The sequence below is a fragment of the Crinia signifera genome, chromosome 5 (assembly GCF_055691185.1).
Source record: "Crinia signifera chromosome 5, ASM5569118v1, whole genome shotgun sequence".
NCBI lineage: Eukaryota > Metazoa > Chordata > Amphibia > Anura > Myobatrachidae > Crinia > Crinia signifera.
The window spans coordinates 34,929,595-34,955,744 of NC_139221.1; the positions used below are offsets into that span (position 1 = coordinate 34,929,595).

Genomic DNA, 26,150 nt, shown 5'->3' on the forward strand with positions numbered 1-26,150 from the left:
AGCCCCCATAGAGGGCAGGGCCGGCGACAGGGGGGGGGGTCAAGGGGGACATGTGTGATGGGCCCCGTCGATCTAAAGGGCCCCGGGCCGCGGCAGTGTAGTGTCTGTGCTGGCTCTGTCCGGCCGACTCACTTGTGTTGTGCGCGCCGCCTGGTCTCTCCTGCCACAGGCCCGCAGCACTGATTGTCACTCCACCGTCCAGCCAGACACTCAGTGCTCGGAGGCTGAGCCTGAGTCGGCTGTCTGCTATGCTGCACTGCGCACCGTGTCACTGACCTTACTGCGCATGCGCGGCACCCTCAATCTGCATTCTGCACTGTCTGTGATGGCTGCCTTGCCCTTTGGAGTTCAGTTCTGCCCTGCTGCTGTGGTCCTCCTGCAGACACCAGCCGGAGATTCTATTCTAAATAAAAGCCCCCCACTCTGGATCCTCAATGGATTAGGTAAGGAGTAGACTAAGGAGGGAAGGGAGGCAAGGAACTGCCTGGAGCTCAACTCAGAGAGAGCCAGGCATGGCCGCAGGGCAGTGTGCTAGTGGTGTTGTGAAGTCTTATTTTTTTATTTGGAGCAATAGCAATAAAGATCCCCTGGTGTAAGTTATAAATGGCTGCAAATCTACACTTTCATTAATTTGGATTACGGGGGGGGGGGGGGGGGGGGGGGGGGGGTGAAGGGAGGGGGGTGAAGGGCGGGGGAGCCCAGAAATATCAGTGTACAGGGCCCCAAGATTTCTGTTGCCAGCCCTGATAGAGGGAGAATAGAACCTGTGGGGAGCGTAGTGAGCCACCGGGCCCGCAGTGTGGAGAGTGCAGCGAGCTCGCAAGGGGCTTCTTTGAGCTCGCCCCCATGTCAGAGCACCAGCAGTCGGGATCCTGACGTCGGGATACTGTCTGTCGAGATCCCCACTGTCGCATGCCACACCCCCTCAGACAGAGATTGGCCAAAATAAGGATGGCCATCAATGGACAAAACCATTGCTGGCATCCAGTAACATAGTTGGCAAACATTGATGATAAACCCACTGATGGCCATGCCTAATACAGCCTCAGTGTGTCACTCACACGAGGCTGCTGCAGATTATTTCCACGGGTCAGAGGAGCATGTGACGTGCTCCACCAATCAGAGCATTGACCCGACTGGACCCCGCTGCCCAACTGAATGGCTGAGTCTCAGTTTCCCTCTGGACCATGGTGCTCCATACATTGGGTCGACCCCTGAAAGTCAATTGGCCTTAGGTCGACACAGACAAAAGTTTGACATGCTTAAGGTCAACAGGGTGAAAAGGTAGACACAAGCATTAGGACAGTCAAAAGTCAGACAGTTAAAAGTCAAACCCATATTGACCATTTCACTGTTGACCTAATGCTTGCGTCGACCTTTTGACTGAGTCCACAACAGCCAATCAGATCCTGACTGTCATTGCCCTGTTGCATCCTACAAAATGAGGGCAGAGGGCCTAATTCAGACCCGATTGCAGAGCCAGAGTTGCTGTAAATCCTGCCCTGTGCAGGCCTGTGATCATAGGCGTGCGCAGCCCATTTTCTTAGAGGGTGCATCATGGGGGGGGGGGGCGTGTCCATCACCATCTATTGGGGGTGTCCATCACCGCCTATGGGCATCAATGCAAACTAACATGGTGACTTAGTTATGTATATGCACTTCAGAATACTAAAAACAGGGACAGTGCGCGTCGAAATGCCCATTACACATAATGCCACACACAGTAATGCCCATTACATATAATGCATTGCACAGTAATGCCTATTCCACCTAATGCCATCCAACATAATGCTCATTCAACATAATGCCACACACCATAATGCCCATCACACAGTAATGCTCATTCCACATGCCAGGGCTTGACAAATTTTTGTAAAAAAGGGACCATAGGAACAGTGCGTGCGACGAAAATTTACACCGTAATGCCTATTACACGTCACACAGACATTACATAGTATACCACATGCCATAATGCCCATTACATGTTGTGCCTCACATGGTTATGCCCATTACGTCTCAGACCGTGATGCCCATTATACATTATGCCACACACCATGATGCCCATTACACATTATGCCACACACCAAGATGCCCATTACACATTATTACACATTACTTGACACAAGTGATGCCCATTACACATTATTTGACACAAGTGATGCCCATTACACGTTATGCCACACACCATAATGCCCATTACATGTTGCGCCTCACACCGTGATACCCATTAGACGCTGTGCCTCACACCATGATGCCCATTACGTCTCAGACCGTCATGCCCGTTACACATTAAGCCACACACCGTGTTGCTCATTACACATTATGCCACACACCGTCGTGCCCATTACACATTATTTGACACACGTGATGCTCATTACACATTATGACACACACCGTAATGCCCACCCATTACATATTATATAACACAGGACAGACGGGGGGCAAAGATGGACAGATAGAACAATATAGATAGACAGATGGACAAGGTGAGATAGATAGACAGATCTCCAGTTTTTGGGGAAGTTCCCATGGCAGTGTCTTGGGGGGGGGCAGTTGGGAGCCCCCCCCCCAATCAGACAGAAAAGACGCTGTCTATTCTGGTACTTGTTTCCTAGAACGGCCACAATCGTGAGTGATCGTGGCTCTTAATTAAGGGACACGATCCTCACGATGTGGCCGATTTTTTACAATTTTTTCACTTTGATTGACAGAAATCGGGTCAATCGGTCGGTCGCGACCAATTAAAATCGGCCGCGATGCGACCGACCGATTGACCCGATTTTTCCATAGACTTCAATGTTAAAAAAACTTTTAACATTGAAATCGGTAGGATCGCGTCGGTCTTGTGCCATTATAATGGCACAAGATGAGATGGACTTGATTAAGTCCATCTCACATAGGGTAAAATGATAAAAAAGGTGAAATGGCCCAATATGACCCATTTCACATTTTTTATGTGCCCGCCATGACCCCACGATAGACGTCAACCCGAAGCGTGGCGAGCGCAGCGAGCCCGCGAGGGGCGGCGGTGCGCGTCCTCCGACCTTTTCATTCCCCTACTATCCACTAGGGCGTGGAGTGAGAATATAATAGTGTGGCGAGCGCAGCGAGCCACCGAGCCCGAAGCGTGGCGAGCGCAGCGAGCCCCGCGAGGGGACGCGTATACCTGTGAAGTTAGACGCGTCCCCTCGCGGGGCTCGCTGCGCTCGCCACGCTTCGGGCTCGGTGGCTCGCTGCGCTCGCCACACTATTCTATTCTCACTCCACACCCTAGTGGATAGTAGGGGAATGAAAAGGTCGGAGGACGCGCACCGCCGCCCCTCGCGGGCTCGCTGCGCTCGCCACGCTTCGGGTTGACGTCTATCGTGGGGTCTAGCCCACTTAGTAACATTTGGGGGGGCAATTGAAACAAATCTGGTGAAAAAAAAAAAAATCGGCTGAAAAATCGGTCGGTCGGATCGGTCGCATCGTATGCGACCAAATCGCATGCGATGCGATCGATCCGATTTTTTATCTTACGACCACAACGATCTAAATCGTTGTGGCCGTGCTAGGAAACAAGTACCATTCTGTCTATTCAGAGGTGCAGTGGACGAAAGCGGGGGCACATCCCTCATTTGCATATGATGCACCCTAATTTGCATAAGCCACGCCCCTTTTGGACGCTCTTCTCACAATGGAAAAGGTGGGAGGTATTCACCAGGGTGCCCTTCAGTAAAATGTATTTTCAGCAAATGTACTGTAGTTAAAAATATACATAAAATTTGGATGTCCCCCGGACCAGAGCCAGCCTTATCCAATTTGATGCCCTAAACAAGATTTTAGTTGCCCCCCCCCCCTGCTGCTGCTGCGTTTACTTTCTATATAAATCTGCTGCGCCACGGTCCGCCCATGAAGTGATTGAGGGTGAGCCCAGCCGCATTACTGTAGCTCCTGCCTGGAGTCAGACTGACTCCGCAAAGTACCATGGGAGGAGGGGCTGCTGCTGGGCATGTGCTGCAGTGCTCCTTTTGACAAATGTCCATTTTTGTTAGGGGCAGCCCCGGCAATTTCTAACATACAGCGCCGCGGCCTCTCAGACAGCTGCACTGTCGCGGCACAGAGCACCTGCTCCGGTGCTACCACGGGTAGGCGGGCAGTCGGCGGGCAGGCAATGTTCATTTCAGAGGCGTTGGCGCTGACAGATGGCGGCCCCGGCCCCCACTCATCACCAATGGCCTAGGAAATTGCCCAGAATGCCTATGCCTAGGGCCAACTCTGCCCTGGATATTATGGGAGACTATACAAGTATGTCCCAAACCCATTATTGCCTGCACTTTATATTCTGAGTGTATAGTTAATTGGTGTAATAAATACAAATTGTTGGATTTCCTACATATTATAATGACCATTCATATTTTGCAGCGTTTAGAGACACATCCAGATTAAGGCTGGAGACATAAGTCCTATGTGCCCAGAACAGAGGTATTTTTAGTTTATGTTCATTAGCAACTTAAAGATTGGGATGGAGGAAATAAGAGCAGAAATTCCGCCATGGCAGAATAAGACGCTGGGTAACTGAATAGTCTGTCTGTGCTGTATTTAAATCAAATTAGGAAAATCTGTTCTCATGTCTCCAAATGTACACCATAGGACAAACAGTCCTGGCAACATCCACTCGTGTCAGCAATCTCAGCTAGATGCAGATTTATTGGCTATAAAGGACAGTCTCTCCGATCCCACATTGGGACAGCCGAGTACGGCGTATGGGGTTCTAGAGAAAGGAATACCAGCATCACTATTCCCCAAAGAAAAGCAGAAGATTGTAATGATGAATATATGAGTAATATATAGTAATATGAATATCTATCTATCTATATCCAGGGCCCTGGCAGCAGCGCATCAATAGCCTTTCAGACCCCTGGCACCCACACTTACTCAGCACCTCCACGTGACTGCGAAGTCTGCGCGGCTATTGTTACACCACTGCCCAGCACCCCCTGAACTGCTTGGCTTCCCGCAAAGAAGATGGTGCTGCAATGTGACATTATCATGGCCTGGTGTCACCCCTTCAGATGGTGTCACTTGGTGCGGACCGTACCTCTCCGCACCCCTGCATTGACACCACTGTGTCAGTGCCCTGTGTGCTCACTGGAAGGGCTGCCACCCCTCAGATACACATAGGGCAGACCCCAAACCATGGGACCTCTGATATCCAATGTGATAACATCTGCACCATAGTTGCCTACCCTCCTGCATTCTACAGGAGACTCCCTGATATAGCAGCAATCTCCCTCTCTCCCTCATTAGTCTAGCAATCTCCCTCATTTCACCTAGTCCACATTACACGGTTACATTTTTGGGGCAAAAAGGAATTAGAGACAGATACGTTTACATTGAGTCATCAGCACCAGTTCCCAGCACTTTACCAAGTATAGTAGCTCTTACGAACTGCTTTGGGGCTCATCCACATTTGAATATGTCCTTTTGAAAGATTCCTTTCAGTTGTAAAAGTACACATCCACGCTTCGAGGTGTCACAATCTCTCCATATATGGAACTAGCCACGCCTTTTGGTAGGAGAATGATACGCCCCCTCAATGGGCGCTGTGTAATATTCTATTACCAACTATAATCTCCCTGAAATTAGTTTTCAAAAGTAGGCAAGTATGATCTGCACCCATGGGTCTTTCCCTTCTTCCAGCGGGTAATATCCTCTTTAAATACTTTTTTATCTAGTGACTGTATAATAGAGACTTATTGGTCCCCCAAATTGGGGTTCCCAATCTTATTTCTGTGTCCAAAACATCCAGTCCAGGGATATTTTCAGTTACAATAATACATGTGCTACAATGGTTAGCAGGTTATTTGGTACTTATGTAATATCTGGGCTCCTGTTTTTCTTATGAGACCGCGTCCCCTCGCGGGGCTCGCTGCGCTCACCACGCTTCGGGCACGGTGGCTCGCTGCGCTCGCCACACTATATAAAATCAACTCCATGCGTAGTTGGATAGTAGGGGTATGAAAAAATGGGGTGCATTTAACATGGGAGCCCAGATAATACATAAGTACCGGTTATTTGTATGTTTGTTTTATATGTTTGCATGTGCAATAAGTCATTACATGTTATTGGCAGTGAATACATTGTACATAGATTAGATGTACATCCGTCCTGTCTTCCCCAGGAGCGCCAAGAGGTATTGATTACCTGGGTCTCGTGTTATTTCAGGGGCCGGTCACCTTTTCAATAATATTTCTGGAGGGAGAGTGGCCAGCTCACCCAGATGTCACCATGCTACCCGGACCCCGTTCAGCTCTCAGCAGCCCTGTTCATCAGATTTGTCTCACATATGACAGCCCCTGATGGTATCTCTGCTTGTATACAGATATTGGCGAATTGTGCACTTATGCATCCTAATGCCTGGAGTGGCAGAACAGGTGGCAGGGGTGTATAAACAAAAGGGGGGGGGGGGGCGGGGCTCATGTGCAGTCTCCATCCGGGCCCCCTCTTCTCTAGCAGGCAGAGGCAGAACGTAGACCATACAGTCTACTTATCAGGTCTCCTGGAAAATGGCTGCTGATTGAATTGCGGAGAGAGATGGGATGGAGTGGAGAGAGATAAAGTGCCAGCCAATACCCAATCAGCTTTGGGTCACATTCCAACACTCTCCATTTGCACCTGCTGGATCAAAGCAGGCAGCTGACATAAAGCAACTGACAATCCAGAGCACAAGTTAGTGTGAGTCTAGGGCCCATATTCTGGATCACTCGCAAATACAAATTCCTTCTCAAATGGACAAAACCATGTGCACTGCAGGTGGGGCAGATGTAACATGTGCAGAGAGATATCGATTTGGGTGAGTTTTTTTTGTTTCTGTGCAGGGAAAATACTGACTGCTTTATTTTTACACTGCAATATAGATCTCACTTTGAAGTAAAACCCCACCAAATCTAACTCTCTCTGCATAAGTTACACCTGCCCCACCTGCAGTGCACATGGTTTTGTCCATTTGAGAAGGAATTTGTATTTGCGAGTGATCCAGAATAAGGGCCCTAGACTCACACTAACTTGTGCTCTGGATTGTCAGTTGCTTTATGTCAGCTGCCTGCTTTGATCCAGCAGGTGCAAATGGAGAGTGCTGGAATGTGACCCAAAGCTGATTGGGTATTGGCTGGCACTTTATCTCTCTCCACTCCATCCCTCATAGTGGAAGGGCAGCAAACTATTTCTGATAATAAATTTCTAAGAATAATATATGGACATTGAAGGAAAATCGATCATGTATCGATGTATCGATTCCTTATATATTCATTACCTTATTTGACCTCAGTGTGAAGACCCCTTAGAGCTCCGTGAGAGTGTAACCTCATATGATATGACCAGTAACGAGGACCACAGATACAAGGTTGAACTCTGATTTAATTATGACAAAAACAACATATTTATACACAACATACGGCGCTGGTTCAATTACATGATTGGTTAATATTTGGTGCAGAGGTAGGGAAATAACAGCGTCTATGTGGGGTGGCTTATACGTCGCCTTGTGTAGTATTCGTTAGTTATGAGAAAGCACGGGATGTACAGTTTCTAAGGAAAGAAACAAAGTATATGATAGCAAGCGAGTACTGGAAACAAGCCAGAACATAACTACCTTGAAATAAGCAGGAACAGACACAGAGAAACAAGATGGCTGATTAACCCTTCAATCCCCTCTTAGAATCAATGTCCTTTTTAGACAATTTGATTCTTGTAGATGGCATCTTGTTTGGTACGGTGAATTTTGACATATTCACCATAATCTTCTGGTGAGGGAGGGCTTTTGGCGAGATCAGTGTACATAGCAGGTGTTACATTATCCAGGTACTTGGAACCAATCTTCTTGCATATGGGAAAGACACAATATCCTACTATCATAAGTACAATAATTACAATGAGGATAAACATGCCTATTTGTGTTAGTGCGTGTTTCCAATCGTTTAACCATCCAAACCAGCTACTCCAGGGGTCCGTGACACCTGAGTTCTTCTTGAGTTCGATGGATAAATCTTCTAGATGTTTAATAGCTAGGGTAGTTTTCCCATTAGGACCTGTGTTGTCTGGGATATAAGTACAGCATCCATCAACCTTACCTATGTACACACAGGTTCCTCCTTTCTCGGCAAGCATCATATCTAAAGCCATACGATTCTGAAAAGTCATTTGAGAGGTGGCTTCTAACTGTTCAGCAATACCTTTTAAAGCATCTCTAGTATCATTAACAAAACGCTGCTGATTATAATATATATAATTTATCCAGTCCACGTTCTTATTGATTGTCACTTGGGGAATTAGAGACTCAAAGCCAGCAGCGACTTCATCTCGAGCCTTAAATTCATCTGGAACTCCCCGAGGGACACCAATAGTATCGATATATATATGTGGATCGAAACTTTCCTTGGGGGCATCTCTCTTAGCTCTAGAGTGTGTGTTTGTGTTACCTGTGGGAGGAGGTTGAGGAAGGTTGGCTGGGAGGATGTGAATGGGCATGATAATCTTTGCCAGGGCACATTCTCCTTTCCAAGGGCTATTTAGTTTTGTCCTCAATTTCATATCTCCACAGATAAAATAGATATCACCCAATGATTTCTTCATGGTGGGTATGCTGATATTTCTTCGTTCAGCACAATACCCATCAGGAAATAATTTCAATTGTACAACATTTTGATCAGTACTATTAGAGAAATAACAAGTGTAATTACCGGGGTAAATAGTTATAGTACTACCAGGGTTGGTATTCTTTGTCATAATGGGGTATTCCTTTTTCCATTGTTCACATTTGGCTTCTTCCACTATGGTATCAGTGTATAAACTAAAAAAGCACTTATCCTGATCGGGAGGTATGCGTATGGGTACAGTACCTAAATGGGGTCTGGACTTTCCACATACATAGCAATCAGTTTGATTAACCTTGCGGGCATTATACTTCATCCATTCTAACCAGTAATTTACGTCAGATAATCCAGTCTCTATGGATATAGTGTCTTCGTAAGTGGGGTTGTTAATGGCCAACATTTCATTAAAAGTAGTGACATGTGGTTTAAAGAATGATGGTGGTGTTTTAGGTTTTACAGTGGCTTTGAGGGCGGTGTATTCTGGGTTATCATACATGTCTTTTAAATGGAATCTTCCCCTTGGGCCCCCGCTTTTTCCTGATTGATATTTACCCATGACATATAGTCCGGCATCGCCGGGGGCCGGGTTTTCTAGGTTAATGATAAATTGGCTATTACAAGTACCCTTTTTTCGTAGGGACATACGGGTTAGTAAGGATCGACCATGGGACCATTTCTGGAGGCCAACATCGGGGCAATATCCCCAGTCTTGGCTGCTCTCAAAGACAGTAGTATCTGCTCTAGTGTTCCACCCAACAGCCCCCCATGAGTTGCAAGAATCTCCCCAGTAAGTACTAGTGACACAGATATATACGTGACTTACAGCGTGTGGTGTGTGGTGGATGTTACACAGCCAGGGCAGCGGTGGTTCTCCTCGATTCCCGCCTTGATTGTTTGAACAAGATACAATATCACAATAAGAAAATATAAAAGTAGCGACAGTCGTGCTAGAAGAATTATACCAGAAGGTAAAGCGTCCATCATTTTGGGTTATATCAACTTCAGCAAAACAATTATAAAGAACAAGCCCGAGTAAAATCACTAGGGCTAAGGTGGGGGGAGTCATATCCTGTGGCGTCGTCCTCGGCTTCAGAATGTTGTACCCCTGATTCCTCGTCACCTCCAGCCGGCAGGTCTTCTCCAGGTTGGAGGTCAGAGTCACTGACTCCCGTTAGTACCCCGTCCTGTTGGAGGTCAGGGCTGTCTGCCCCCGTTATCACCTCTCTCGTCCCGTCTGTGTAATTCTCTGAATCAGCGTCGGGATCGGTGTCGATCTGTGGTGGGAGTGGAATTTTCTTCACTCTGGATGCATGGATCCACGTTGGTCCTTCGTCTGTGAGGACAGCCGTCCTGGTGACTGCGACCACTTCTGTCTCTGGTCCGTAGGTGAAGTCTCCGGGGTGCTTGTTTCTCGGCAACACTTTCACTACGACCTTGTCTCCAACCCTGAATGGGTGAGTGGGTATCTGTGGATGAGAAGGATTCTTAAAGATAACATTTTGTTCTAACTCATTAAGTTTCTCTATTAGGGATCTAACGTACTCTTCTCTTATTACGTCTAGATCTCCCTCAGTTGTAACTAGTGGTTTCTTTGCCCAGGGCGTGGGAAAAGGTCTACCCATTAGTATTTCGAAGGGGGAGTATCCTAGAGTTTTTTGTGGCGTCATTCTTATTTCAGCCAATACAATAGGGAGGATTTGTTTCCATTTAGCGAATGTACCTCCCGTGGCTTTACGTAATTTGTCTTTGACGGTACGGTTCATGCGTTCCACGATACCGGAACTTTGAGGGTGATATGGAATGTGAAACTTCCATTCTATTTGTAAAGCTTTGACCAATTCTGCAGTAATTTTCGCCGTAAAGGCTGAGCCTTTGTCACTATTGATTTGGAGCGGACATCCCCATCGCGGAATGATTTCTCGCGTGAGTATGCGGGCTACGGTTTTTGCGTCTTCTGACTTTGTGGGATAAGCCTCAGGCCATCGTGAGAACATGTCGACAATGACGAGGGCGTATTCCTGTTTGCCTGCATTGTTAATGTGTGTAAAGTCTATTTGCAGGTGAGTGAATGGAGTGGTTGGGTATTCTAGGTGCTGGTGTCTTGCTTTGTCTGGGTTATTTGGGTTGTTTCTGAGACATATTATACACCTACTGATGTATTGTTTAATGAGATCTTTTGCATTTGTGATATAAAAATCGTTTGAGAGGAGTAGGGTGGTTGTGACTATACTATGGTGTCCTATTCCATGGTAATGTGCTATAAACAGTGAAGCACTGGTTTGGGGTATACATGGTTTCCCCTCTTTGCAGATTAATCCAGTCCGTGGATTCTTCTGCAAAATTGGATATGTCCAGTCTGAAAGATCAGAGTTAGAGGCAGCCGCCTGTAATTCTGTGAGTAAATAGGTATCATCTAGTGATGGTGGTGAGATAACAGCAAGAATGAGGTTGTAAGTTTCTGTAGTGGCAGCTCGTTTAGCAGCGGCGTCAGCTAAGGCGTTGCCTCTGCTGATGTCATCTTTTCCTCCAGTGTGAGCTTTGCAGTGGAGAATGGCGAGCTGTGATGGCAGGGTAATTGCGTGCAACAGGTCAGTGATGAGTTGGGCATGGGATATGCCTTTTCCATCAGCACCTGTGAATCCTCGGCGTTGCCAGATCATACCATGGTCATGGACAACACCGTAGGCGTATTTGGAGTCCGTGTAGATTGTTACAGGTTTGCCTGAGTATAGATGACATGCTCTGGTGAGTGCAATGAGCTCTGCAGCCTGTGCTGATTGTAAGGGAACTGCCTTTGCCTCAAGAGTGATATCAGGAAGCTTAACTACCGCATAGCCTGCTTGGTATGTGTTGTCATTTGGTCGACTGCAAGAGCCGTCGACAAAGATCATGTCAGCATGCGGGACAGGTATAGTGTACATGTCTGTTCTGGGTGAAGTCTCTGAGTCAATAGTCAATGCACAGTCGTGTTGGGGAGGTGCCTCGTCGTCAGGGCCTCTTAGCCCTAAAAGGGCATTGAGTACGGGGACCGGTCCTTCAGAGTTTGTTGCATATTTAATGGTGAGAGAAGGGTTACTAAGTAGGAGTACTTCATAACCACTAAGCCTTTGAGCTGACATGTGTTGCGTGTGCAGGCCATTGAGAATGGAAAGGACGTTATGTGTGGTATGTAACACGGTAGGATGTCCTAGTGTCAGTGTGGTAGACATCTCAACAACCATTGCACAGGCAGCCAGGGCTCGAAGACAAGCCGGCATTCCTTGCACAGTGACAGGCATTACTTTTGAAAAGAATGCGACAGGGCGCATTTTGCCTCCATGAAGTTGGGTGAGCACGCCCGCCATGGTTGTACAGGTGTCCCTTGCAAACAAATGGAATGTTAACAGATAATCCGGGAGGCCGAGCGCGGGACTCTTTACTAACATTTCTCTCAACTTTGCAAATGCAGAAAACATTACATTAGACCATTCTATAACCTTGGGTTTGTCTTTGAGTGTACATTGTCTCAAGATGTTATCGTAATAGGAACAATCAGAAATCCACTGTCTGCAGTAATTTACCATACCCAAGAAAGACAGCATATCCTTCTGGGTAGTTGGGGTGACCAGGCCCAATACAGACTGTATGCGTTGTGGACTGATTTTCCTTTCTCCCTCAGAGAGTACAAAACCCAGGTAATTGACATTTGTTTTACACCATTGCAGTTTAGCTTTTGACACCTTGTGTCCACATTCTGATAACCAGTTTAACAGTGAAATTCCATCTGACCGGCTGGCCTCCTCGGTGGTACTACAGAGAAGCAGATCATCTGCATACTGTAGCAGGACAGAACCATGGGGGGGGTGCCAGGGAGCCAATGTGGCTTGGAGGACTATGCTATAGACCACTGGAGAGTCAATATAGCCTTGAGGTAAACGACACCAGGTTAATTGTTTACCTTCAAAGGAAAAGGCAAATAGTAATTGGGTCTCTGTGTCTATAGGAATGCTAAAAAATGCATTTTTCAAATCGATGACACTAAAGTGGGTTGCGTTTGCAGGGATTGCTGAGATGAGTGAGTTTACATCTGGTACTATAGGTGCAATAGGGACAATGAGGTCATTTACTTTTCTCAAGTCCTGTATGAATCTGACAGCACCATCAGCCTTGAAAACGGGGTTGATGGGTGTCGAGTAAGGTGAGATGACGTATCGGAGTATGCCTTGTTCAAGAAATTCTTGTATCATGGGTCTAAGACCTTCTATTTTCTCAGATGAGAGTGGGTATTGTCTAGAGAACACTGGCTGTGTGTCTGGTTTGAGTTTGGCTTTGTAGGGTGTGCATGGTACGAAACCAGTGTCATAAGGGCCAGTGGCCCAAATTCTATCATCAATTTGATCAAGTGAGTTGTCCAGAGTATTTTGTAGTGACACAAAGTGTGGGGAGGTGACTTGGAGCCCACTCCCTTGTGGAGAGGGTGAGATGGAGATGTGGAATTTACTAAACAAGTCACGGCCTAGTAAGTTAACAGGACATTCTGGGATGATCCTGAATTGGTGTATACCTAAATGTTTTCCCTTGTCAGAGCGTATGATAACTGGGTCAGTCAGGTAAGTGTCTGTGGGTATCCCGTTGATTCCCATTGAAGGAGTAGTCTTTTGCAGTTCACCATCATAGTTAAGAGAGCACAAAACGCTGGTGGTGGCCCCGCTGTCCACTAGAAAAGACAGTCTTTTATCATCTACATATAATGTGATGAGGGGCGAATCTTCCCAATGAGTAGTGAACTGTGCAAAAGATGGGATACCCTCCTCCGGGCCCCGTCAGTGGGTAGGGTCGGACCAGTCTACTCTGAATCGTACATGTTCTTGAATCGGTGTGGAACCCGGTCGGGACAGTCCTTGTTGGTGTCTTTGTGTGTAAGGTTGTTGTGGTTTCTGGGGAGGGAATGGACAGTCCCTAGCCCAGTGTGTATTTTGGCCACAGTTAAAACAAGTTGTCTGTTTGGGGACTGTACCGGTGTTACTATAGTCCCTGTTATATGGGGGCGCACGGGGTGGTGGACCTTGAGGGGGTCTATGAGGCCTTCTGTGGTTGTTCTGTGGGATTCCCTTATTTGGTCTATTGGGTGGGCCCCTATTGTTGTTCTGGAAGTTGTGAGTAGAAGTGACAGGAGTCTTCTTCATGTCAAAACATCCTGCTGATTCTTTTTCATACAAGTGATCACTAAATTGAGTGATGTTGTCAGAAGTCCAGGTAGAGACACTCTGTTTGACAGTGGTGATAATAGATGAGTGTAAGTTATTAATAAATGTGGAGATGAGGAGTGTATCCATTCCAGGGTCTAAACCAGCCTCCTCAGACCAACACTTCTTGAATCTTTTCCAAAATTCAGTGACTGTCTCAGTTGCCTTGTGTTTACAGGCCACTGCGACAGGCAGGGAAGACTTGGTTTTAAATACTTTTATCATTTCTGTGTTTATTTCTTCCCACATGGTTTTTACATTATCTGTATTGTTTAAAGGATAATCTTTAGTAGACATTTTAGTTGGACAGTCGATGATGACTTTTATATTTTTCCAATCCCATTTGGGGTTGTGGTCAGTGACATTGTTGACAATCAGTATAATGTCATCATGGGTATAATTGCGACCTGTGCAGGCCTTTTTTAAGTATGCTATAGTACCGGTGGGACTGACATGAGGTTTGGGACAATGTTTAATTATCCTATTTAGTTCTTCAAGGTCCATGGCCTTGATAAGAAGTTGGTCTCCTATAGTCATAAAGGGACCGAGAAATCCTGAGGCAGAGGCCCCGGCGACGGAGTCATCGGCCCCGGAGGTCCTCTGGTCAGTCATTTCTATTTTGGTAATGTTTCTACTGGCCCTAGTAGTTTTACTTAATGATTGTAGGTCAAAAATAGAGTCATCAGCTGATTGTCTGATTTTTTGTTGCTGTCTTTGTCTAAGAATTTCTGAGGCTTTGTCTATTACTGCTTGTAAGTCTTCCTCAGTGGGTTCTCTTTTAGTCTCATCGTCATCGTCAGACCCCTCTTCTACTGGGGGGGTTGGGACGTTGACAATAGGAACTATTGGTCTTGGAGGTATTACTCCCGGTCCTGGTAGTTCAGGAACGGGGAGGGGTGCGCTAGGATATAGGACCTGGTGGCCAATGGCCATCAGGTCAGTGTCTGTTAATGAGGGATAGACAGGACTATAAGGGGGTGGTGACAGGATTTTAACAACTTTCTTAATTCTTTTTTCTTCTTTATCATGTAAAGATTTAGATATGAGTTTTATCTGTCTTTGTTTCTTGGTGATTGTGGTGTCATGCCAGAAGGGGGCAATGGTGAGCCATTGTTCACCTCCTGCAGACATGTATTTCATATTCCAAGACGGATCGGCATCGTACCATGGCCAGGCTTGTTTGTCTCCAAGACACAATCCTTTAACCATTTCCATATAATATGGGTAGTTGCCGCCGTCTCTGGGAAATGCATCTTCACTCCCACAATTCTCAGTCCATCCCGCTAAATTATCTATCCATGGGTTGATTAGGAAATAATTAGTGGGTGAATTACGGGCTACGTAATCTTTACATGTCTCGTTAGGTAGGGGAGGTGGATATGTTACAGTATTTTTACTTTGTTTTGAACCCATGTTTATTGTAAGTTTGTTTCTGATGTCTCTGTGAAAATCGTCTCCACTTCTTTATCTGTTGTTGGTGACTATAATCTTCACTATAGTCTAAGAAATATAATATCTGACTACTTTCAGGTAGTTTATGGATTTGTTCTACTGATTTGGGACAGATGATTGGGTAATTAAAGAGATTAATTGGTATATCTGTCACAAAGAAAGGGTATGGTTGATCAATGTATTTTTGAATAACGTCTGTGCGCAGATGGCAGCCTAATACAAGGACCGCTTCTACAACAGTACCGTTAGACAGGGACGTGAGTGTAGATTTGAATCTTATGAGTTCACTATTGGCAGATACTAATTTTGGCCAATAATCGTCTCTTTCAAGGTTGTGGTACCAGAGCACTATACTACACTGACAATCTAAACAGGTTCCTATTTGTGGGTGTCTAGGGTGTGACATATGTGACTGTGGTATGAGAGCGTGAAAAATTCAAAGTGTGCAGACCAGGGGCGTTGTCACAGAAAGGCAGGTATAACCTATAGCAGCAATCTGCGAGAGTTGGTCTTTGTCTGCTCACTTTTAGAATTATGTATTCACTTTAGACATCTCATACAATTTTAAATGTATAATGATTTTGTTAGTAGAGACCACAGACTGTCTACGTGACAGTGGATAGAGTCCAGTGGTTTCGTTGCTGAGAACTGTATATGAAGCCTCACGTTGCGTTACTCCGAGAAGGAGAGCATAAAGTCCGCAAGTCTGTTGGCATACAGTAGTCAGATGAGACAAGTGGTGAGATTAGTGTGCGTGAACTTACCAGCCGCACGGTTTACAAAGAAATACAGATATCACAAGTGTGTATACTTACCAATCACACAAGGATATTGAAATAAGAAAACTTATACTTCAAACTAAACATAGTAAGGAAATTTGGCCAATGAAATAATGGGTGTTCAAAATGAGGTTCTATTTGAATAAAGACCCCTGGTCTTCTTCGTACTCCAAGTACGGTGTCTGATCCCAGATCAGTTGTGTACACAAAACAAAGATAGAAGATTATAACTTCTATAAACTGACATCCAATATCCCCCGGGGATAGAGTCACAGGTTCAGGATTGAGTCTGTCCGTAACCTCACAGCGGATTCTGGGTAGACTTTTATAGTCTCATGACATCCGTGTAGGAATGGACCTCGCATCCCGCGGCAGAGCCCCCACTTGAAGGAAAATCGATCATGTATCGATGTATCGATTCCTTATATATTCATTACCTTATTTGACCTCAGTGTGAAGACCCCTTAGAGCTCCGTGAGAGTGTAACCTCATATGATATGACCAGTAACGAGGACCACAGATACAAGGTTGAACTCTGATTTAATTATGACAAAAACAACATATTTATACACAACATACGGCGCTGGTTCAATTACATGATTGGTTAATATTTGGTGCAGAGGTAGGGAAATAACAGCGTCTATGTGGGGTGGCTTATACGTCGCCTTGTGTAGTATTCGTTAGTTATGAGAAAGCACGGGATGTACAGTTTCTAAGGAAAGAAACAAAGTATATGATAGCAAGCGAGTACTGGAAACAAGCCAGAACATAACTACCTTGAAATAAGCAGGAACAGACACAGAGAAACAAGATGGCTGATTAACCCTTCAGACATCATTTTTATTGTAGAGTTAACATCCAGTAAGCTTCCTTTGTAAGTGACGTTATATCTATTGTGTATATTAATATATTGAAAACTAATCTATTGCAATGCTTCCCTTTAGATATACCATGCACTGTTTAATGGTTAACCAAAACTATGTGAACTATAAAGGGCCCCTACCACTGCATTGGTGGGCCCTCATGTCCCAGTCTGACCCTGCATGCAAGAACCTGAGAGTTTGTGCAGGCATCATACAATACCTCCCAACTGTCCCGCTTACCGCGGGAACGTCCCGATACTCGGGTACGTTCCCGCGTCCCGCCCGGGGCCGCCATTGTCCCGCGGTGGGGGGGACAGTTGGAAATCCCCCCAGCCTGTCAAGAATAGACGCTGTGTGCATGCGCACAGCGTCTATTCAGCGCCGACGAGCGGCGGAAAACAGGGGCGCGGACGGAGGACGCGTCATCTCGTGAGGTCACGCCCCCTTTTTGCGAGGCCGCGCCCCCTTTTCGGGAGCACGCGCGGCTTCGTCGCGCGAGAGTCCCGACCTCCCAACTGCAGAAGTTGGGAGGTATGTTATACACGTATACACATTATACACATATATACTGTATACAGCTGGCAATTTGGTGAGTTTTGATCAGAGATGTGCGGACAAGGTAGTCAGGGCAGTTAGGATGACTTGAGGACTAAGTTTGGGAACCTCTGCTTTGCAGTATAAATAGAACAGCTGCATTGTGGGTAAGTGCATCAGATGGAGCGTGCACGTCCAAGTAATACAAATATTCATATCCACAAATGTGGTCTAAATGAATAATGGGGGAGGTTCTAAAGCACTAGGACATTTAAATTACCAGTCCGTGAGGCTGCTCTGGCTTCACTGTGACTGTCAGTGACTTCCTATTGGAAGTCCGACCTGCCAGTCACCCAAGGTAGTCCCATTGGGCGATGTTCCCTCCCTCCAGGACGCCTCTATATGGGCTGCTGAGAGCAGCCCATAAAAAACGGATTCTACGCATGTGCAGTATGATGACTTAACTGCACATGCGCCGGACCCGGGACCCTGAATATGCCTATGTGGACTGCTGCAAACCATAGAGGCTGGGGGCCAGCACATGTGCAATACCAAAGAAGCTACTGCGCATGTGCCGGCCCGTGGCAGGGACCAGGATCACAGGGATAGTGGTGGCGGCAGCGGAGGGGGGCGGGCCCGCAACGTGGCCGCTGGGTCAGTTACTGTATATAATACACAAGCCAAGCCTTAATTATCTTCAACAATGCTCAGACATTGCACCTGGCCTACATATATGAATGGCCTAAAGCAGGCATGTCCAACCTCGGCCCTCCAGCTGTTGTGAAACTACACGTCCCATCATGCCTTGCCACAGTTTTGCTATTAGGGAATGCTAAAACTATTGCAAGACATGATGGGATGTGTAGTTTCACAACAGCTGGAGGGCCAAGGCTGGACATGCCTGGCCTAATGTATACTGATGCCAAATTATTCTAGTGATTCATTATTCTCTGCATGCAACAAATCCTAGCAGAATAAGTTACTCTGGGATGAACAGAACAGATTTCTCTTGCAGTTGTTCATTAAACAGGCCTGTCCAAATATATCACTAAGGGCGAGATGTACTAAGCCTTGAAAAGTGATAAAATGGAGTTATAAACCACCGACCAATCAGCTCCTACCTGTCATATTTCAAACACAGCCTGAGACATGGCAGCTATGATCTGATTGGCTGGTGGTTTATCACTCTCCATTTTATCACTTTTCAAGCTTAGTACATCTGGGCCCCATGTCATTCTGGATGTGTTCTATGGCGAAATGCATAATATTCAGAGTTTAGCAATAAACACTTATAGGATAACCTCATCCATTAATTATGCTTGTGCTGCTATGTAATAAAATACATGCAACAAGTCATCTTTCTTCCCATGATTAGTATATAATACACTATAGACTCATCAAGGAGAAGCTTTGATTACAGACTTCCTCTTTTCTGTGTTGCTGTCTCCGTCAGGTTCACTCACTCACAGCTGATGATAAAATGATTAAACGTTCTCTACACATCAACAGATCTCAGTGTTTATTGTATCAGAACGGTTTGAACCATAAAGGACGGAATGTTCACATACAGTATGACATACACGAATACATCTCTCATCACAGATTTATGTTATAGGTTCATTGACAGAATAATCAACAAAAGTTCTATGTATTTATATATTTTATTTAAAGGAGCGGCCTGTTTATAATTGCTATGCGTACCATCTTTCACTGGCCATAAACGCTACCACATACTGCAGATCCCTCGTCTATTATAATCACGGTGAAACGCGTCGCAGATGTTTCAGTGTTTGGATATTAGCTTTTATTGCTGTCAGAGAATCCGGACAAAAGACACAAAATATCTCCCATAAACTGTACGTTTATTTATTGTGTTGGAATATTTTACATAAACTGTATTGCTAGTCCTGGATTCTTTCTGTTGCAGATGCTGAGGATTATAGAAAGTGAAAATAATAAGGATTTCCTGTAGAGCATAATGGGGCAGATGTATTCAGCTTAAAACAAGAGATAAATCCAAGGGTGATAAGGAGAGATAAACGTCCAGCCAATCACCTGCTAACTGCCATGTTACAGGCTGTGTTTGAAAAAAACTCAGTAAGGAGCTGATTGGCTGGACGTTTATCTCTCCTTATCACCCTTGCCGTTATCTCTTGTTAAGGCTTAATACATCTGCCCCACTGTTAGATAAGTATATTATGGATGTGTTTCTTTGGTACGCAGGCATTTGCTTGCTGTGTGACACATCGGTGTACGCTGCACAACTTCAGCTAAACTATGATCCCATTTTTCTATATGCTGAGAAAATTGAAAAATGTTCTTTGTCTGGTTCTGGTCAACCACTAGTGGTGGAACGCGTCTAGTTGGATGCCTAAAAATGGTCAGCATCGTCTAGATCATTAACAGAAGATCGACGCAAGCAAAAGGTCGACGGGAACCTGGTCAACAGTGACAAGGTTGACAAGTTTTTTACGGGTTTTTTGGGGTCTATATTGACATATGTCGACATGGACACCGTATAAGAATACCACGTCCCCTCATTTCAGGCACGGTGCTTTGATGCACTATTTTATTCTCCCTCTGTGTCCACTGGAATGTCAGAAATTGAACAAGTCGGTTGAAACAAAAAAATCAGGAAAAATTCATTGTCGACCATGTTCCCTTCGACCTTGCTTGCCTCGATCTTCTGTTAATGTCGATCTAGACAAGGCATGTACAAACTATGGCACTCCAGCTGTTGTGAAACTACAAGTCCCAGCATGCCTTGCCACATTTTTGCCATCAGGGAATGCTAAAACTATGGCAAGGCATGCTGGGATGTGTAGTTTCACAACAGCTGGAGGGCCACAGTTTGGACATGCCTGATCTAGATGCTTTTTAGGCATCTAACCAGACGTGTTTGACCATTAGTGGTCAACCACTTGATTGTTGACCTAGACATCTTCGGACCGTCGACCGGAGGCGTTTGGCTAGAGAGGACTGTAGAATACTGGAAAGCCACTCCGATAAGCACTACATCTATTCAGGATTTCCAGTACATTGGCACTTGTTCTCAATATTAAAACACAGAATATCTTTGGTATATAAAAATCACACTATTGGTTATCTTCTTTCATCCATATATACTGTATATCTGTATCAGGTTTGCAGATAACTTGTTTTTGGGACATGTAAACATTACACACTTTGGGGCACACTTATTAAGCCTGTTGAAGTGATAAAGTGTAAGGTGATAACACAGCAGCCAATCAGCTTCTGTCATTTTTCAAACCCAGCCTGTAACTTATCAGTTAGGAGCTGATTGGCTACTGCTTTATCACCTTCCACTTTATCGCTTCATGAATTGGACCCTTTTCATAAATATGTACCGTTTGTTCCTATAGACACTACACTAGTAGGAGCTCTGCCACATACAGTATGACTATGAAGCAGCACGCAGAGTACTGGGGTTACATCCACATACCACCTGTTGCAAAGGTTGTGCCCATTTCACTATCAGCTAATGGACGCTGGGTGTAAGGTCATGTTAGTGCTGCATGTCTATACAATAGCTGTGTATTGTTATAAGTATGTCATTTACAATCATATACAAACTTACTATAATATAAAAAATTGTAAGAAAAATATTATTAATGCACAAAACGTTAGGACTTGGTACTCGGCGCGGTCACCTCCAAATTCCTGGCCCGTCTCTCCGTCTATCATCCTATCTAGGAAAAGAGGAAATAAGATCTCTATGACACGGTACAGGCAGGCAGGCTATGCAATGTGATCGAAGTAATGGCAGATTTGTTTTAGGGCAGGCATTCCCAACCACGGTCCTCGAGGCACACCAACAGTACAGGTTTTAGTGATATCCAGGCTTTAGCATGGGTGACTTAATTAGTACCTGAGTGATTTTGATTAAACCATCTGTGCTGAAGCCTGGATATCACTAAAACCTGCACTGTTGGTGTGCCTTGAGGACCGTGGTTGGGAAAGCCTGTTTTAGGGTTTTAAAACTTACCACTTTGGTTTGGTATTTAGGATGTGTCTATGGGGTATATTCAACGTGGTGATGAGCGGGGTTTGTACGGCGAGGATGGATTTTCGCCGTTCGACCCCCCTCGCTGTATTCAATGTTTGGGAGGAATGGCAAAGATCCCCTTAAACGTCCAGTCCGCTGCATTTTGTGGAAAGCCCTGCTGTTTTGATGGCCAAACTCGCCATTTCCACCTCGCTGAAAAAAGCGAGGTGGAAACGGCGAGTAAAGGGGAGGGTGTTGAATACTCTGACGGCGAGCTATCGGCACTGCTCACCATATAGCTCGTCATCAGGGGCTTGCCGATGGCATAGGAGAGTTCCACTTGCAGTGCCTGTGCAAATCAATCTTACTGTGTCTTTAGACACCACCACCGGGCGCTCCATGGAACCGTACACTAGCCCTAGACACTAACATTGAATGGTTCTGTGTCTTAAGATGCAACCGTTGTCAGCAACAGGTCTGCTTCTGCCTAACCACCCCCTTGTTACTTCCCAGAAACACCAACTAAAGGTCAGAAACCAGGCAGCCAAATTCATCCTGTGTCTGCTGGGACACATACACAGATAGATTCTGATTCATACGCAATACATCCACCATCTGCATGCGGTTAGTATCACATGCAGCCTCGCATTCCATATCTCGGCAAGCGCGTACATCGTATGTGCTCCTTCAGAATAGAATGTATCGTAAGCGACCCCCAGCAAGTCCTGTATGGACAAAATGTGGCCAGCTGGTGTCTATCTGGTGATAACCATGCTGTGATGGTGATGGGCCTAGTTTTATGGTGAGGCCTGGTGCTGCAGCTCCATCCACCCCATTGTTAATCTGGCCTGTGTGCTGAGAAGCGCTTGCAGCCTCCATATACTGTTGCATTATTTGCCTTCCTCCACAGAACCTGCGACCACTCTGTGCCTGGCATACTGACCCCAACCCTCACGTCATCAGCATTTCTTATACCTCTTGTTCCACTACCTACACTGTCCCAGGGGAGTTTGTAGATCAGGCAGCAGATGCCCAGCACATAGAGCCTTTGTTTTTATAACACGACTTACAGGATGATTTCTTAGCATATTTTAGTAATGTAAGAACACAAAGAACATCCTATTATTAATGCATGACAGCGATATTAATTAATGTCTTTTGTACTCTGAGACCTTATATTAATGAGGCAATAGATGAACTACAATGAGAACAAGATGTAATAAAACTCCTGGAACCTGAATGAGTGATCTATTCCCGGGGCCCCCAGTACACCACGCGGAGAACCTCATTTATACGATACACAAATGTTATTTGTCTCCGCGGACAGCATCCCATGTGGAAGTCATTTCTACAGAGAACATCATTACATTCCATGAGTTAATGGGCCGGGGTAATTATATCACAAAGTGTCTCCTGTCCAGAGTCTGCTCTAGAGGATATCATTACATTAATCAATCTGATCAAATAACAATGAACTCAGTTATACAATATATGTGTATTGCATCACATAAGAGGAAATGGCCTTCTCTTCCTATAGGCTGATCAGTAGGTATTCCTGTAGGCTGATCATTAGGTATGCCTATAGGCTGATCAGTAGGTATTCCAATATGGCCGATCAGTAGGTATTCCTATAGGCTGATCAGTAGGTATTCCTGTAGGCTGATCAGTAGGTATTCCTTTAGGCTGATCAGTAGGTATTCCTGTAGATATTAAATTAACTGCGCTGAGGGTGTTCAGCAGCTCTCATAAGTTATAAATTCTAGGGGGTGAAGGGAGAGCGCTATAGTGATTATTTTACGAGTGACACCTGTTGAGATAAAATTTGTTAGTAAAAAAAAAATGTTTACACTCCTTTTGGTATTCCTATAGGCTGATCAGTAGGTATTCCTATAGGCTGATCAGTAGGTATCCCTATAGGCTGATCAGTAGGTATCCCTATAGGCTGATCAATAGGTATTCCAATATGGCTGATCAGTAGGTACCCCTATAGGCTGATCAGTAGGTATTCTTGTAGGCTGATCAGTAGGTATTCCTATAGGCAGATCAGTAGGTATCCCTATAGGCTGATCAGTAGGTATCCCAATAGGCTGATCAGTAGCTATCCCTATAGGCTGATCAGTAGGTATCCCTATAGGCTGATCAGTAGCTATCCCTATAGGCAGATCAGTAGGTATCCCTATAGGCTGATCAGTGGGTATTCCTGTAGGCTGCTCAGTGGGTATTCCTGTAGGCTGATCAGTAGGTATCCCTATAGGCTGATCAGTAGCTATCCCTATAGGCTGATCAGTAGCTATCCCTATAGGCAGATCAGTAGGTATCCCTATAGGCTGAGCAGTAGGTATTCCTATAGGCTGATCAGTAGCTATCCCTATAGGCTGATCAGTAGCTATCCCTATAGGCTGATCAGTAGGTATCCCTATAGGCTGATCAGTGGGTATTCCTGTAGGCTGCTCAGTGGGTATTCCTGTAGGCTGATCAGTAGGTATCCCTATAGGCTGATCAGTAGCTATCCCTATAGGCTGATCAGTAGCTATCCCTATAGGCAGATCAGTAGGTATCCCTATAGGCTGAGCAGTAGGTATCCCTATAGGCTGATCAGTAGGTATCCCTATAGGCTGATCAGTAGGTATCCCTATAGGCTGATCAGTAGCTATCCCTATAGGCTGATCAGTAGCTATCCCTATAGGCAGATCAGTAGGTATCCCTATAGGCTGAGCAGTAGGTATTCCTATAGGCTGATCAGTAGGTATCCCTATAGGCTGATCAGTAGCTATCCCTATAGGCAGATCAGTAGGTATCCCTATAGGCTGATCAGTAGGTATCCCTATAGGCTGATCAGTAGCTATCCCTATAGGCTGAGCAGTAGGTATTCCTATAGGCTGATCAGTAGGTATCCCTATAGGCTGATCAGTAGCTATCCCTATAGGCTGATCAGTAGCTATCCCTATAGGCTGAGCAGTAGGTATTCCTATAGGCTGATCAGTAGGTATCCCTATAGGCTGATCAGTAGCTATCCCTATAGGCAGATCAGTAGGTATCCCTATAGGCTGATCAGTAGGTATCCCTATAGGCTGATCAGTAGCTATCCCTATAGGCTGAGCAGTAGGTATTCCTATAGGCTGATCAGTAGGTATCCCTATAGGCTGATCAGTAGCTATCCCTATAGGCTGATCAGTAGCTATCCCTATAGGCTGATCAGTAGCTATCCCTATAGGCAGATCAGTAGGTATTCCTATAGGCTGATCAGTAGGTATTCCTATAGGCTGATCAGTAGGTATTCCTATAGGCTGATCAGTAGGTATTCCTATAGGCTGATCAGTAGGTATTCCTGTAGGAAGATCAGTAGGTAACTGGCAGATGTAGACCCAAATGTAAACCACTGGCATGTGAGCGGATGTATACACTTACACATCCACTCGCATGCGGCCACGCGGAGGAAAAATCATTCGATGGTCGCTCACCATCGAATAAATTCTCCGGCCTTCTATACCTTATAGTTTATACTTTCTTTTCAGATGCCTGATATCTGCCAAATTTGGGGTGCTGACATCATGTGACATAAGCCCCCCGCCCCGAGGACGCATTGGCACACCTGCGTTCACAGAGGTGCACCCAGCGTTTCCATGAATGTGCACACCAGTTTTGTTGGCACACCCATAAAACGCTGGGTGGACCCAGCGGCCTGCCCACAGGCTATTACATTTGTGCCTTAGGCGGGTATTCAATGTCAGGGTCACGGCAGTCGAGCTTGCTCGACCGCCGTGACCCAGTCCCGTTCTCGGTCAGCTCGACCGAGAACACGCAGGTGGGATTCAATGTCCCGCCTGCCGGGGAGCGAAAAGGGGGCGTGGCGGCGAGTTGCGGCCAGGAAGAGGCGAGCTGCAGCCGGCAGCTCGTCACTTCCCGGCTGTTCTCGGCAGAACGAGCCCGACAGCTTGTGATGTCGGGCTCGTTCTGCCGAGATACCCTGCTCAATGCTGTCGGGGAAGACAGCATTGAATAGGGCCCGGTGGGCATCTCCCCGGTGGGAGGTGCTCGCCGGAGATTGAATATCCCCCTATCTTTAAACGTGTATGGTTATCTCTGTTCTCCATTTGACACACTACTAAGAGCAATACGGCTGTATGTGTCCAATACAGTGACCTAAACTCCTTCAGTCACCCGGTGGCATCAGTATGGGTGGTGTCAGTCAGTGCGTGTTCTCATCCTGTCATCCTACACGGCCTAGTGTTTGTGAAGCCACGACCCCTGGTGCATGACAAGGCCACACCCCCATTTTTCGCACGCTGGTCCAAGGGTCCTGAAGCTGCTGGGCACTGCTGCTTGATGACACCATCTGAGGGGGTGATACCAAATAACAGAGCAGCTGTGCAATGTTGGGCCCACACATGCCTAGTGACTGCACTCAGTCCTAGGCCCAAGTGACGCATCAGCTGTAAGTTTGGCCCTTTTAAGACGTATCTAATTATCGCTACCACCAGGGCCGGTGCTAGGGTGTTCGGCGCCCTCCTGCAAACTATAAATTTGCGCCCTCTCATACTTCACAAAGGGACAGCGCATGGCCACACAATAGTACCCCATTCCAAATTACACCACACGGTAGCATAATCTTATTCACATTACACAGCACCAGTGCTGTAACTAGTCATTATGGTGCC

General features: G+C 45.8%; 1 protein-coding gene across 2 annotated transcripts in view; it reads right to left on the bottom strand.

The window, feature by feature from the left end:
* Positions 1 to 20,287: 20,287 nt before the first annotated feature.
* RGS22 (regulator of G protein signaling 22) overlaps positions 20,288 to 26,150 on the bottom strand; it is a 94,451-nt gene continuing 88,588 nt past the window's right edge. The window contains exon 29 of one of the 2 annotated variants that reach the window (XM_083186997.1): positions 20,288 to 21,196. The gene's annotated coding sequence lies outside the window, so the exon portion shown is untranslated. The remainder of the gene's footprint in view (positions 21,197 to 26,150) is intronic. The other variant, XM_083186996.1, reaches the window with a different exon arrangement.